Source organism: Coturnix japonica, chromosome 9 (genome assembly GCF_054131305.1).
Source record: "Coturnix japonica strain WE chromosome 9, WE-NBRP24, whole genome shotgun sequence".
Taxonomy (NCBI): domain Eukaryota; kingdom Metazoa; phylum Chordata; class Aves; order Galliformes; family Phasianidae; genus Coturnix; species Coturnix japonica.
The window spans coordinates 217,648-230,131 of NC_140671.1; the positions used below are offsets into that span (position 1 = coordinate 217,648).

Consider the following 12,484-nt stretch of genomic DNA (forward strand, 5'->3'; position numbering starts at 1 on the left):
ACTGAGCACATTAACCTATCCCTATTTTCCACCCACACTAAAGGAGCTGCGAGATTTCCAAACTTGTCTGAAGAGCTTAGCCCTAAATTCAGCTCGTTGTCCTACAAGAGACCAGACGTGAAACTAACACCAATACTTAAGAGTTCTAATGATATCTCAAAGCAGGTGAAGACCATTATTGTCAGATTCCTAGCATGCAACAAGACTGGTAGGGAGCACTGAGAGAGATGGGGTAGCAAGAGACCAAATTCACTCACAGTTGCAGTCCACAAGAGCATACTGAACTCAAAGAGAAATAAACTTAGCTGCTGGTTTTCCAGACCAGCCATAGGATGCCTGGTGTTGGAAGGCCTGAAATAATCCCCAGATTACCCTTCAGCACAGCTAGTGGGAGAAAATGTCACTTTGCATGATGAAGCCAGGGAGTGTGCTTTGATTTCATGTTAATGAATGTGAAACCAATTTCATTCCCTTCTCTAATTTTTATATATCTTTAAGGACCAGAATGAGCATTTTCTTTTGTGCTACAACAGCAACATACCACAGAACTGTGCAATAACAGGAGAGGGAGAGAATGAAGAAAAAAAATCCAGGTGGTAGACACTTACTGCTCCAGCCACTGCACAAAATGAAGGCTTGAGTGCACATTTTTGCCTGATTGCATAGCTGTCTCTGCTACCCATCTAATCTGCTTAGAAAACTGGTTTTGAAGGATATGGTTCAGACATACCATACCACTTGCACAGGGGTGGGGAGGGGGGTGATGAGGGGAAAAAAAAGTGCTGCAGCTGCAAAAGATAAAATAGAGACAACTAATTTTCTCAGAGGTTGCAACACAACCTCTCCCCCTCCTCCACATGCAGTCACTGCACTGGCAGGATAAGCTGGAGATTCTCCAGCGTAAGCAAGAAGGCACAGCAAGGTGTGCAGGCCCTTCTCCACCCCGATACCCACAGCCCTTGGGGGTACCAGAAAGCAAAGGCTGACAACCAGCTGAATGGCGACATTCCTCCACCTGCTCGTTTCAGTTGTGTTACCATTTTTAAGGGGGGGTAGTTGAAATGCTTTGCAATAGATGTTATGCCGAGACAACAATGAACACAAGGAAGTTGCAAAGTCCTGTTGTACGAATTGGTGGCTGGGTTCTGAACTTTCATTGTGTGATCCAATTTCCCCTGTCATCCAAGCTGTTTTGCAAACTCCACACATACGCTCATTTAAGCCATGTGTCCTGAAATTGAAACAGCTGAAGGGGATGGGAGGGGCAGGGAGAGAAGGGAACCACTGGATTTCTGGTGACAGCGTCCAAAATACACTTTTGTACAAGGAAGTCTCGTTTTAGGTAGTCACTTAGCAAAACAACTGTTGCTGATAGGCAAGAGGTACTGTTTCAAGTGATGGGCAGACAAAAAATAGGCCAAATAAATAATTCCAGTCTAAAGAAAGTGGGTGGGTGTGTTCCCACGAAAGTAACAGAAAGCACAGGGATTATAAATGGGCAACCCAAAGTCAAGATTCGCAGACCCTGATTTCAATTACACTGTAGCAGTGATATTACCTAGGAGAAGCAAAACTGAAATCGGAGTCCAACCCAGGGCGTCAGGGAGGCAGCTGCTATGGGTACTTAATGCCTAAAATTTCAACTTAGTTTGCTTTGTTTCAGTAGTTTGGGCTGCCTTTGCAGAAGGGCCAGCAGCTTTGGCCTGCTGGAAGGTGATCTCTAAGGGTGTCTTCTAAATGGAACTGGACTTCTTTGGGGTAGGCATGAGGGAAAGGAGATGGGGATTGTTTGTTTTGAAGGCAGACAGCACTTTTTTTGTCTCTTTTGACAAGCTTTCCTTTGTTTTCTTGCCCTCTCCTTTGTGCTCTCCTACATGTAGACCCATCTGCCCTTTGAAAGTATCAGAAATGCCAGTTGTGGTCTTTGTGGGGTCTTTGAGGTTGCATTGTGCAAGTGCGTACTCCCTGACTGAAGTGAAATACAAGGGTGTTTTCCATACATATAAATAATTTTTCAGCTTTCCAGAATAATAATTGCTTACGGAAATTAAACATCTGCAAGCAATAAAACCCCCACACAAATAAGAAGACAGTTTCAGTCCGACTAAAATGCTTTGTTGATTACTAAGAATACCACTTTCTTGCCATTAACAATGGTAATTTCATTAGTTCTCTAATTACCAAAATATTTCAGTCCTTGCTCTTTCATGACAGAAAGGAATATGTCCAATTCTCATCTCTGCATCAGCTCCTTTGGTTCATCATTTGGTTCTGCAGGACCAAATGAGAAACTGGCTGTTACATCTAGCCAGAGCAGAGATCAAGTGTGTTGGCAGCAGAGTCCACCTGCAGACCTTTTCTTCTCTCCCCTTATTACCCACTGTCTCCCCAGGAGACTGTGCCAAATTTTCTTAAGTACTATGCTACGGTGCACAGCTGCTGTGGCAACTAGGTACTGCAAGTGCAAAGAGGGGCTGAAATGCTGATAACATGAGAATGCTTAGAATAGCTGATGTCAGGGGCAGAGAAGGGGGACACCAGCTGAATGTGCATCACACAATGAAACAAGTCAGTTGGGAAAAAGCCCACATATGATTGCTTAGGGACATAGAACTAAAAGGGCTTTCGCTGTTTTGAGAACTGCAGATCATCTCTTTCTCTGCAACTTGGTACAAAAATATGGGGAACAAAATTTTTAAAATGTAGTATTTCATTATACAGAAAAAGCACCAGTCATTCACGAGTATGTTTTCTACATTCAGGAATCTAAGAAGTTAGTTAGTTAGTTTGTCCTCTACCCACTGAAGTGAAGAAAGGCCAAGCCCAGCTCACTCAAGGTCAAATGGCAAGTTCAGCAGATAATGATGATGAGGACTTGTTTACATCTAAATCCCATTCAACAGATCTACCCATTAGATGGAAGAGATATTAAACAACCCCATGAATCAAAAATTACTAATGCCCTGCCAGGTCAGCTGTGATATAGAGCTGAGAACTTACACATCTACTTCCTTTGACCCACACCCCACTTTTCCCACTCCAGTGTCATTCCAAAGCCCACGTGATGAGATTTTCCTAATCAGCAATTAAATAGTTAATGCTTACATTACAGCAGATGGAACAGGAGTTGCTGCAGGGAAGGTATGCAGAGGGAAGGAGGAGAAAAGAGAAACCAAAGGGGAAAAAGCAGGCACAGAAACAATCCTGAAGCAAAGCAGTTTTCCCATTAAAAGGAGTGATTGGTTGACTAGACAATGTAACTCTTAACACTTAGTCCGGACTATGATAAAATGCTATATTGTTGAACGTGTTTGAGAGGCACAGCATAAGCAAGGCTCACAGCCCTTAAGCATGTGGCAGCCAAGGTAGATGCTAATTAGGACATGCTTACTTACACATCTTAATGTTCCACTCTTAAATCCTTGCCTAAGAACTGAAGACTATGCAAAGCAAAGGTCTCTGATGTTGTCCCAGTGACTGTAAGTGCAACTGTATGACATACAACATGGTGCAAAGAAATCAGTATTCCAAGGAATATCCCATGTCATACGCCCTTTGTTTTCCATATGATTGTTGAATGTTCATCAACATTTGCATTGTAAAATATTCAGCCTATACTGTACTGAACAGCATGTTATGATACTTTTCCTCTAAAAATGTAATCAAAGCTCTAAATACCAACAGGAAAAGAGACTCCAGACTAACAGCATACACTCTTGTGAAACTTCTTTTGCTCAGTGTTTGCTCAGGCAGGTTTGGGAAAGAGGGGGTGGGGGAAGGAAAAGAGGGCAAAGAAAAGTGTGCCCAGGGCCTTAGCAATGCCATCATTTTGACAATCCATTACCAGATTTGTAATTGAAAACAAGTCCCACTTCAGTAGGGGAGCCAGATGCGTCCACAGAGAACTTGTTCAGAGACACGCTACAATAAATACCAGGAGAATTACGAATGTTGTAGCTTCTTCTTAACCCTTCAAGCAGTATTTTGGGAACCGCCTGTCAGTTTGAAAGACTGATCGTTTTCCTCTTGGCTTGTTTTAGGCTCTAGGTGTGCCCCTAACCAAATGGGCTTACCACTTAAAAGCTTAATTGCACCTGTGGCTTAAACCTTATCCCAGACAGTATTTGGGAGCATTTGGATTTGGGCGTTTCAGGTGTGGGACTGAAGCCTGCATTTCACTGAGCTAGACAAGTCAGAGTAGGAGCCCCTGGTGCACGCAGACTACACCAGGCAGCAAGGGATGAGGGAGAAGTGCTTTTTCCATTTTGATCACATTTATCTGTATTTACATTTCCCAAGTTGGGTTTGAGTAATGTCCACCTCCTTGTTTGTGACTGAGGGCAGGTTTTACAGTCTCAGATTTCTGTTCCTCAGCATAAAAGATCAAAGTTTGAGCCACTTGTGCAACTTAGGTGTTTACAGTGAATTGGTCTAATCGCATGGCAAGCCCTCCCTCCATTATCAGAGTCTCTCTCAGCCAAGCTCTTTCCTTCCATATGCACCAGGAAGGACCAGGAAGAGAGCACCCACGCCAGGCTTGGATGATAATCCCCATCCCTTCTGTCTGCCCTTACACTGGAACTAAAACACAGCGTGGCAGCAAAGGGTCTAACACATTCCCTTGTCTGCATGTCTGGCAAGTCATTCCCAGGCTGTGTTTTTAAAGAATCTTTTAAAATCTGCCAAATACAGTGTGAAGAACCAAAAAGAAAGAGTGAGATCCCTTCGCTCACCCTTTTTGTATTGCCAAGGTACTACAGATACATGTACATCTTGCTGCCCCAGGAAATATAAATAAATACAGCATAATAGGAGTCCATGCTTGCAAGCTTTGTCTTTCCTTATCTTATTCTATCCTCTTGAAAGGACATACAAACTCTCTGGGTCTCAGTTATGTAAGCTATAAAAATTGAGTTAAATTTTAGGGATTTGTGAAATAGTTTTAATTAATAACCACAAAGTGCACATCTTCAGATGGAAGGCCTTGTATAAATATTAATGAGCACTGCCTACTGGTAGCGTGCGTGTCCCTGCGGAATCATAAGCATCATGGATGGATCAAAGAGGGCATGTAGCTCTGAGAGACAGAGTGGTGGGAGCTGGTTCTGCGTTTAACTATTTGTTAAAGTAGATCCTCAAGACTGTTGTGGATATTCCCTATCAAGTTACAGCAGCTTTCAATTAAAATTACATTTTATCCTTAGGCAAAATTCCACAATGTACCTTTTAATATTAGCAGGACACATTTTCAGTCATGTAGATCTTTCTTCTACATACATATACCAGTAGGTCTTTGTAAATAGGGGTCAAACCAACTGGGAAATTGAGATTTTCACTCAATTCTGATCTAAGTAAATCCCCCTTACCTAGCTTCATTACCAAACGATTTCCTGCCCTAGTGGCAGTGCTGTGGCAAGAAGTGGGATGGGGATGTGGAAGCTGTTTCCTTCATGATGTTAATGAGATGGGGACAATCTGACCACACTTGAGCTATGAACCAGAACTCTGCATGGTAAAGGTGCTGCTTCTGTTTTCCTGAGCATCTCCCTAGCACACCGTGCACAAAGCAGGGCTCTGGATGGGCTCGGCGAGGGTACAGTGCTGGGTGTGCTGAGGCAGCCCCATGGTGTGAGTCCCATTGCCTAGGGCTGCACGGCCAGGACCAGCAGGAGCAGAAGGAGGCCATGGCATCCTCAGGAATGCCGGATGGCCGCGGGCATCTGCACTGTTTTCCAAAGAGGTGCTTACATTTGTTTCTCTTAAGGGTCCTGTAAGCCTATGGGGCTTGTTGCAGGGGGAAGTGGTGGGGAAAGCGTATTTGGGCATTTTTTGGTGGTTTTTGCTTGGCTGTTTCTTTAAACATTAGAAGACAACAGGGAACAGGAACTAAGAATCCTGAGGAAAATTCAGTCTCATTGGCTGACTTCTCACCTCTCTCAGCCTAGTGAGATTTCACAGACACTTTCTGCCCACTGTGCAGCAGTCAGGGTTTCCTGGGAGCTTTGCAGGCTGGAGATGTGGCCAGCCATAGGGTCCTGCCTGCTCTTTGAAGCCTGCATGCAGCTCAGTTTCTTAGCAGGTGAGCACCAATGGTCCCAAGTCCAGCTGATCCCAGCCAGGTCTCCACAGTTCCAGCTTTTCGCAGTTACTGCTAAGGCTATGCTGTGGTTACTTCTGGATTTGTCTACACTGGGGCCACTGGAACAGATTGCTTAGTGCTGGTAATGAGAACGAAAATTGAACAGCACCGGTACCCTCAGGGTGGTTGTAATTGTTGTCCCTGAACAGCTCAGATGGAGTACAGCAACCAGATAGCAAGATGGGGTTAAGGATACTAAGTAAGGATACTTAGCACTTGTTGAAAACGGGAGGAATTTGGAAGATGCCCAGGGCAGACAACATCTTGACATCCAAGGAAAAAAGGAAAAAAGCCCCCGAAATGAATTTCCTCTTGGAGTACAGTGAAGACTGGGTGCTCACAACATAAGCTGAGTGGTCACCAGAACAACAGCCTATAAACACTTGAATCTACTTGCTATGTTCTGCTAAAAGATAGAAAATAGAACTGTATGTTGACACCAAGTGTCATAGATCTTGCCACAGTGCCAGCAATCTTTAGGCAAGGGACTGTGAAATGAAACCAGAGGGACAGGAGATTAATTTCTCCCTCAGCCACTATGGGGAATAAGTAGTGTTTTGTAGGAAACTCGGGCACCAAGTCTAGTAAATACCTCTCCACAAACTCTAGCCTGAAAGAATTGCTTTGGAAAAGGTCATACCACCTCCTGTTCCCAGAATTAGGTTAATTAGCACTTGTTTCTCTCTGTATAAGTTCAGGGATCCTCCCATAAAGTAGGCACACAACCAAATCATTAAAAGATGTACATACGCTGTCTTAAGCAAACAGCCTTATTTGTAGTATCACTAAGATTACTTCTGGTCATCCCTATAGAAAAACATTCCATTGGAAAGAAAGCACACTGGGAGATTAGGATAACCAATGCTTTGCCAGGTACACGGAGCACAGCACTGCTCAGGGGGTGTGCTGATATTTTAGTTTCTCTAACTAGATGACTTCTATCAGCTACAGAATCAGCCTTTCAAGCAGAAGGAAATATTTGAACTACAGAAATTTTCTCTTATTGATTTTGAAAGATTTGCAGTGCTTTTTCCCTTCTAACACACTTTGTTTTCCTTATCCCATCCAGGCATTTCTGCTACATACATTGCTGAAATATTTCATTTCCCCTCCATGTGACCAGCTACGTGCATCGAGAGAAAGTAGATCCAGGTAAGACGTGCTATCAGTTATATCTGGGTGCAACTGAAGTTTGATCAGCAATGAAGGTCAATACACTGCTCTGTATTTTCTGTCCACAAAAAAAGTGACACAGTTCACTCACTGAAAGAAAGAAAAAAAAGAAAAAAAAAAGCCCAGCCTACCCTGTGGTTCTTCAGCACAGAAACATTGTCGTAGATGCCTGCCACAATACGCACTGCTGGTTTGCAACAGTTGTTTAAAGACAGAAACTCAAGCCCAAGTGTTTAATTACAGACATGTCGAGCATAATCTAACTTCAGCATAGCATAAACTACACAGGATGCTAAACCCTACTTCTTAAGCTAGGAGCTTTTCTGACAGACAGCCATGACTGCTTGCACTGAACGCAGCCTTGAACCTGCTAAGCAAGAAATCAAGGAGGATAGGTTCCAGTTCCCCGGGCAGAACACTGCTTTGCAGGCCCATAAAAAGGGTCCAAAGACTATTTGTGTCAACTCCCTAAACCACAAACCACAGCTAGCCCTCCCTCTGAAGCAGTTGCACACTGCTCCTTGCAAAGCTGAAGCAAGATATTTTAGCACACAGATCACCTTCTCTGGGGGCCCACCCATTCTTTTGGGTCTCTTTCCATTCCTTATCAAAGTCTCTCAGACCTGCCTGAGAAGCACCAGAAATTAGGGCATACTTGCCTCCACTGATGGCACCCTTCTGTTTCACTGTTACCCGGTTCTCCTGACCAGGGTGCAGCTTACCCACCCAGAACTGGTTTCTCCGATACCAAGAGTGGGGTCATACATCAAGAATTACATTAATTAATTTTAAAAAAATGAGAAAGTGGCAACTTTGGCGTTTGAAACAGAATGGCAGTTCAGGGTGCGCTCAGTATTTCAGCTTTAAACTTTAAAATAAACGAAGCAAACCTGAACTGTAGCAAGCAAATAGCTTATGGGCAGCTCACACTCTCAAGCCAGCCATTTCCCATAAATACTCATCATTTCAAACATGGGAAAGGGGGAGAGGAGACAAAACAAATTGAGTCAACTGCTTACTGTCTTTCTGATTGAGAGTCCTCAGCAGATGTAAGACAGAAAGCAGTTCTATGAAAAAGTTCCTTTTTATGTTTCTGGGACAGCCCCCAAAATTTCTACCAGAGGAGAAGAGGACAAGAACTAAACAGCAAAGTTGTCCACACCCTAGCAGGAATTCAGTCATTTTTCACCTCCCACAGGTATCATTAGCATGCTACTGAGAGCAGAAAAAAAAAAGGCAGCTGAGATCAAACGCAGGCAAGTAACAAAGCTCTTCTTCTTGTCAACCTGCGATGGGCCAGAATTTCTGGCTGCAGCCAGCCTTCTTCTGAAAGTTTGGGTTAATTCAGAGTCCCTTTTGAAAAGAAGTGCCACATTACAAACGTGCTACAGCTGCGGCACAGAAAGTGCAGAAGGCAGGAAGTCTAACGTTCACACCAACCTCAGCCCCTTCACTCACACCTCTTTTCAAATGTGCTTTAGCACATGGAGCCCACATTTTCACATTCTCAGAACTAACTTTATCTGTCACATTGCAAGCTGAAGAGAGGTTTTAAAATTGTAGAAATCCCTCTTTTTAAATTCACAAAATCACTCTACGGGGATAAACTTTTTAATTATACAGATTACAATCTGTTCATCTCTCTGATTTTTTGCCATAAGTTGCTACACTCTCTTTTTAAATGATCTAATTTTTACAAACTAAAATACAAATGGAAACACCATACCAACTGTTGTCACAGTCTAAAAATGTCCGGATTTTCAAACTTAAGTCCACCCCTGTATAAAAGGGCCACACACATGTAGGTGTCAATCAGATGCTGTGGCAAAACAGAGGGACCCAGGCTGAGATTTCAGAATAGCACAGACTTTCCTGGACAGAAACAAAGTGCCAGTACTCACCCATCTGGAATTATTTCTGCATTTTAAATTGCAGACTCTTGACCTGAAAGGCAACTTGCTTGATTTCTGCATCTCCTGACGATACAAGTGGGAGAGGAGGGAAATAAAGACAAGCACAATATATAGAGAGCTACATTGTATTTATACGTAATAATATGATTGAGACTGCCTGTGAGGCAACTCTGTGGCAGGAAATTCTGTAGCCAACACTGTGCATTTTTATTCCATTCTTTTAAAGAAACTACCTCCATTCCCCTCCTCTCAGCTGCAGAATTAAAACAAAATTTAAAAATATATATTAAAGTATTTGTAGGAAATCGCTAACAAATGGGTAGAAAAGTCTGGAGATTGCTCAGCAGAAGAAAGCCACAGGCAGGAATTAGCCAAGGGAAGTAAATGGGAACAACAAAACACAGCATTGTCCAATGTTTGGACACTCAGCAAAAGGCTGATGATTGGGTGGAAAGAGCCAACGCACATGGTAATGCAAGGTCTCAAGTGCTGTTCTGAATCAGTTCATACCTGTTCTAAACCATATAGTAATACATGGTCTCTGTTTCTCTTGTTCTTGAGTTTTTCCTTCTGGCTGCTCTCTTCAGAGTAGCATCTATCTTGGAGAATATCTTGCATTTTCTTTTAGTCTCTGAAAAAGGACCCCAAACATGTGGCAGGGGCACACAGATTTGGAAGCCTTTGCATGTTTATCTTTACTGATAAGCCTGCGATCTTTGCTGCAAGCACATCAGCTTGTGTCTGCAGCATAACTTTATTCTAGTCAATGCCCTCCTAAAAACAGGCTTCCTCAGAACTGGGCAATGTGTTTAACCCTTTAGTGGCCGATATAAACAGGCTCTAGTGTGGAAAAACTATATTCCCTCCTCGGAGATGTATGTTTTCATACATCTTTGTAAAACAAGCAAGCACTCAAGACAGGCCTGTTCTCAGTCAGCAGCACTGCGGATTACAGATACTACCAGCGGAATTTAAACCCAAAAGAACTCTTCCCAAAACCCTGTGGTTCTGTGCAGATCAAAAGTACTGTCTGTTTAAAATAAAAGAGATTAAGCTATCTAAATTGCAGATTGAATGTGTGAAAATTCATTAAGAGGACAGGACTTGTTGAAATTATATTGTCTTATTAGCTGGAGACTGTCAACTAGAGATATTTGGATTTCTAAAACTGGAGAATCAACCACAATTCTAAGTCATCTGATCTTTATTCTAATAAGTTGAATAAACGCACTCATACAGCTTTGTTAATACCTGTATTCTCAGTTCACACAGACATACTCATGCCAAGAACAAATAACCAGAAAGTCAGGGATTTCCCAAAGCTGAGATGTTAAGAGCTTGGACAGCCTAAAAATCACAAACAAGTGGCTTTTCTCTGACAGCAGGTTCCATTTATTTCCTCCCACTTGCTCTTTCCCCATCTCCTTCCTACACCCCTGAGTCAACCTCCACCGGGCAAGTTTCAGTTAAGCATGTGCTTTGCCAGAGGTGTTTGTAAATCAGGTTTTTAAGTTTATTTATAGTACACACGCACAGCGCCTTCATCTTTGCAGGCCTGAAAAGCCAGGTGGAAGGAACATGAATTCATCAGCTTATCCATAGAAAACTACCACCCCTGGATTTGTCTTCTGTAATTCAGCTCAAATTTGGATTGAAGGAAATTTTTTTTTTCCTCTTTTATCTCCTTATTATTCATAATGTACATGATCAGACTACTGAATTTCTGAGTGAAAAATTCTAGAGAAAGCCAACTTTTGGGAAAAACAGCAGTCCATGAGACAATACAAGGATTCTATGAACAGTATCCCAACAGCTGGAAAATAGTGCAGTAAATAGAACTGAGTGAAACTTGCAGGCAAAGTTCACACGTTCCAGCACTCCTTGCATCTGGCAAACTGCAAGTTTCATTAAGCAGTGTTTGTCCTAAATGGATATACCTGACCCAGGTGAACAGTTAGACTTCTCATAAGAAAAGCATAACGTGACCACAAGATCATTTCCAAGCAGAAAAGCATGTGTGTACAGAAGCAAATCTCTGAGCCCAGTTCCAACCCAAGAAAATAATTTTGCTGATGGTTTGGCTTTTCCATCTAAGTGCAACTCAAGTCAGGTTTTACTGTATAAACTTTTGCTACTGCAGACAGATGTCACATTTTGCTTCTCATTCTGTATCTGGCCTGGAGGATAAACATCCAGTAGCCAGGCCTTTCAAATCAAAGAGTATATTCATGGTCAGTTTTAACATGAGTTTGACTTTCCCTATTCTTAAATAATAGAAGTTGCTGAAAGATTGTTTCTCAGCTGCAAGTAAAAACAGAGCAAGTACTCAGAGTAATGTCTCAGAAACCTCAACATTAGGAGGCAGCACAGAGGTGTTCTTGAAGGAGAAGAAAAGGATGTACTGGACAATTCGCTAATACCCAGAATTTCTCCCGGAAGAAGCTTGCAGCACACCCCAATGCCTCAGGACAGGGATGAGTCCATCCCTCTTTCCACAAGAGCAGCTTTCTAAATAAAGACTTCTTTTCACGCAGGACTTAGGAAACTTAATTCAGATTAACTAAAGTTGTGAAGTTAAAGTGAATTAGCTAAACCCCATTATATCTCTGTATAGGAACACTCATTCAGTATTAAAAGGCAAGCCATGGTAAAGTCATATCTGTACATATGTACCACTCACACAGATGGACTACAGAGGTCCAGCTATCAAAAGGAATACTGATCAACTGCTCTTCTGATATGGTGCTTACAAGGGAGGAGCAGGGAAGAATACAGTCACACTTCACTGAACAAGATAAATCCTACCATTCAGCAATACCACCTGGCATACGGTCTCTCAGGATCCTCTCCAGGAAAATCTACTGAAAGACCAAGGGCATTTACTGCATTCACTAGGCATAGCATGCAGTGAAGACATGAGACAACACAAGGCCATGCACAGAGCAGAAAGACTTCTATTCTGATAGAAGTAGAAAGGACCGAGAACAGACTATAGAGATATGTAACATTGAGTACTATGGAAAAAGTGCACAGATAAACACAATTTATACTGGGAAGAGAAAGGAAGGGAAGGGAAAAGGAGGTATGAATGACGGCTGCCTGGAGTGATTGCTGTCTTTAGACAACAATGTCAGTGATGCACTGAAGAGCAATACCACATCTCATCTTCCCTGACCCACAGAAAGGTCAAGACAGAGCCACTGGAGTACAGCAGTGCAGCTGACCTGCAGGCTTCTCAGTCCCCAGTTCAAGATTCAGG

At 42.6% G+C, this 12,484-nt stretch overlaps 1 protein-coding gene across 9 annotated transcripts in view; it reads right to left on the reverse strand.

The window, feature by feature from the left end:
- The window catches only part of HIC2 (HIC ZBTB transcriptional repressor 2), a 118,232-nt gene that overhangs the window by 86,086 nt on the left and 19,662 nt on the right, over positions 1-12,484 (reverse strand). The gene's annotated exons all lie outside the window — the stretch shown is intronic.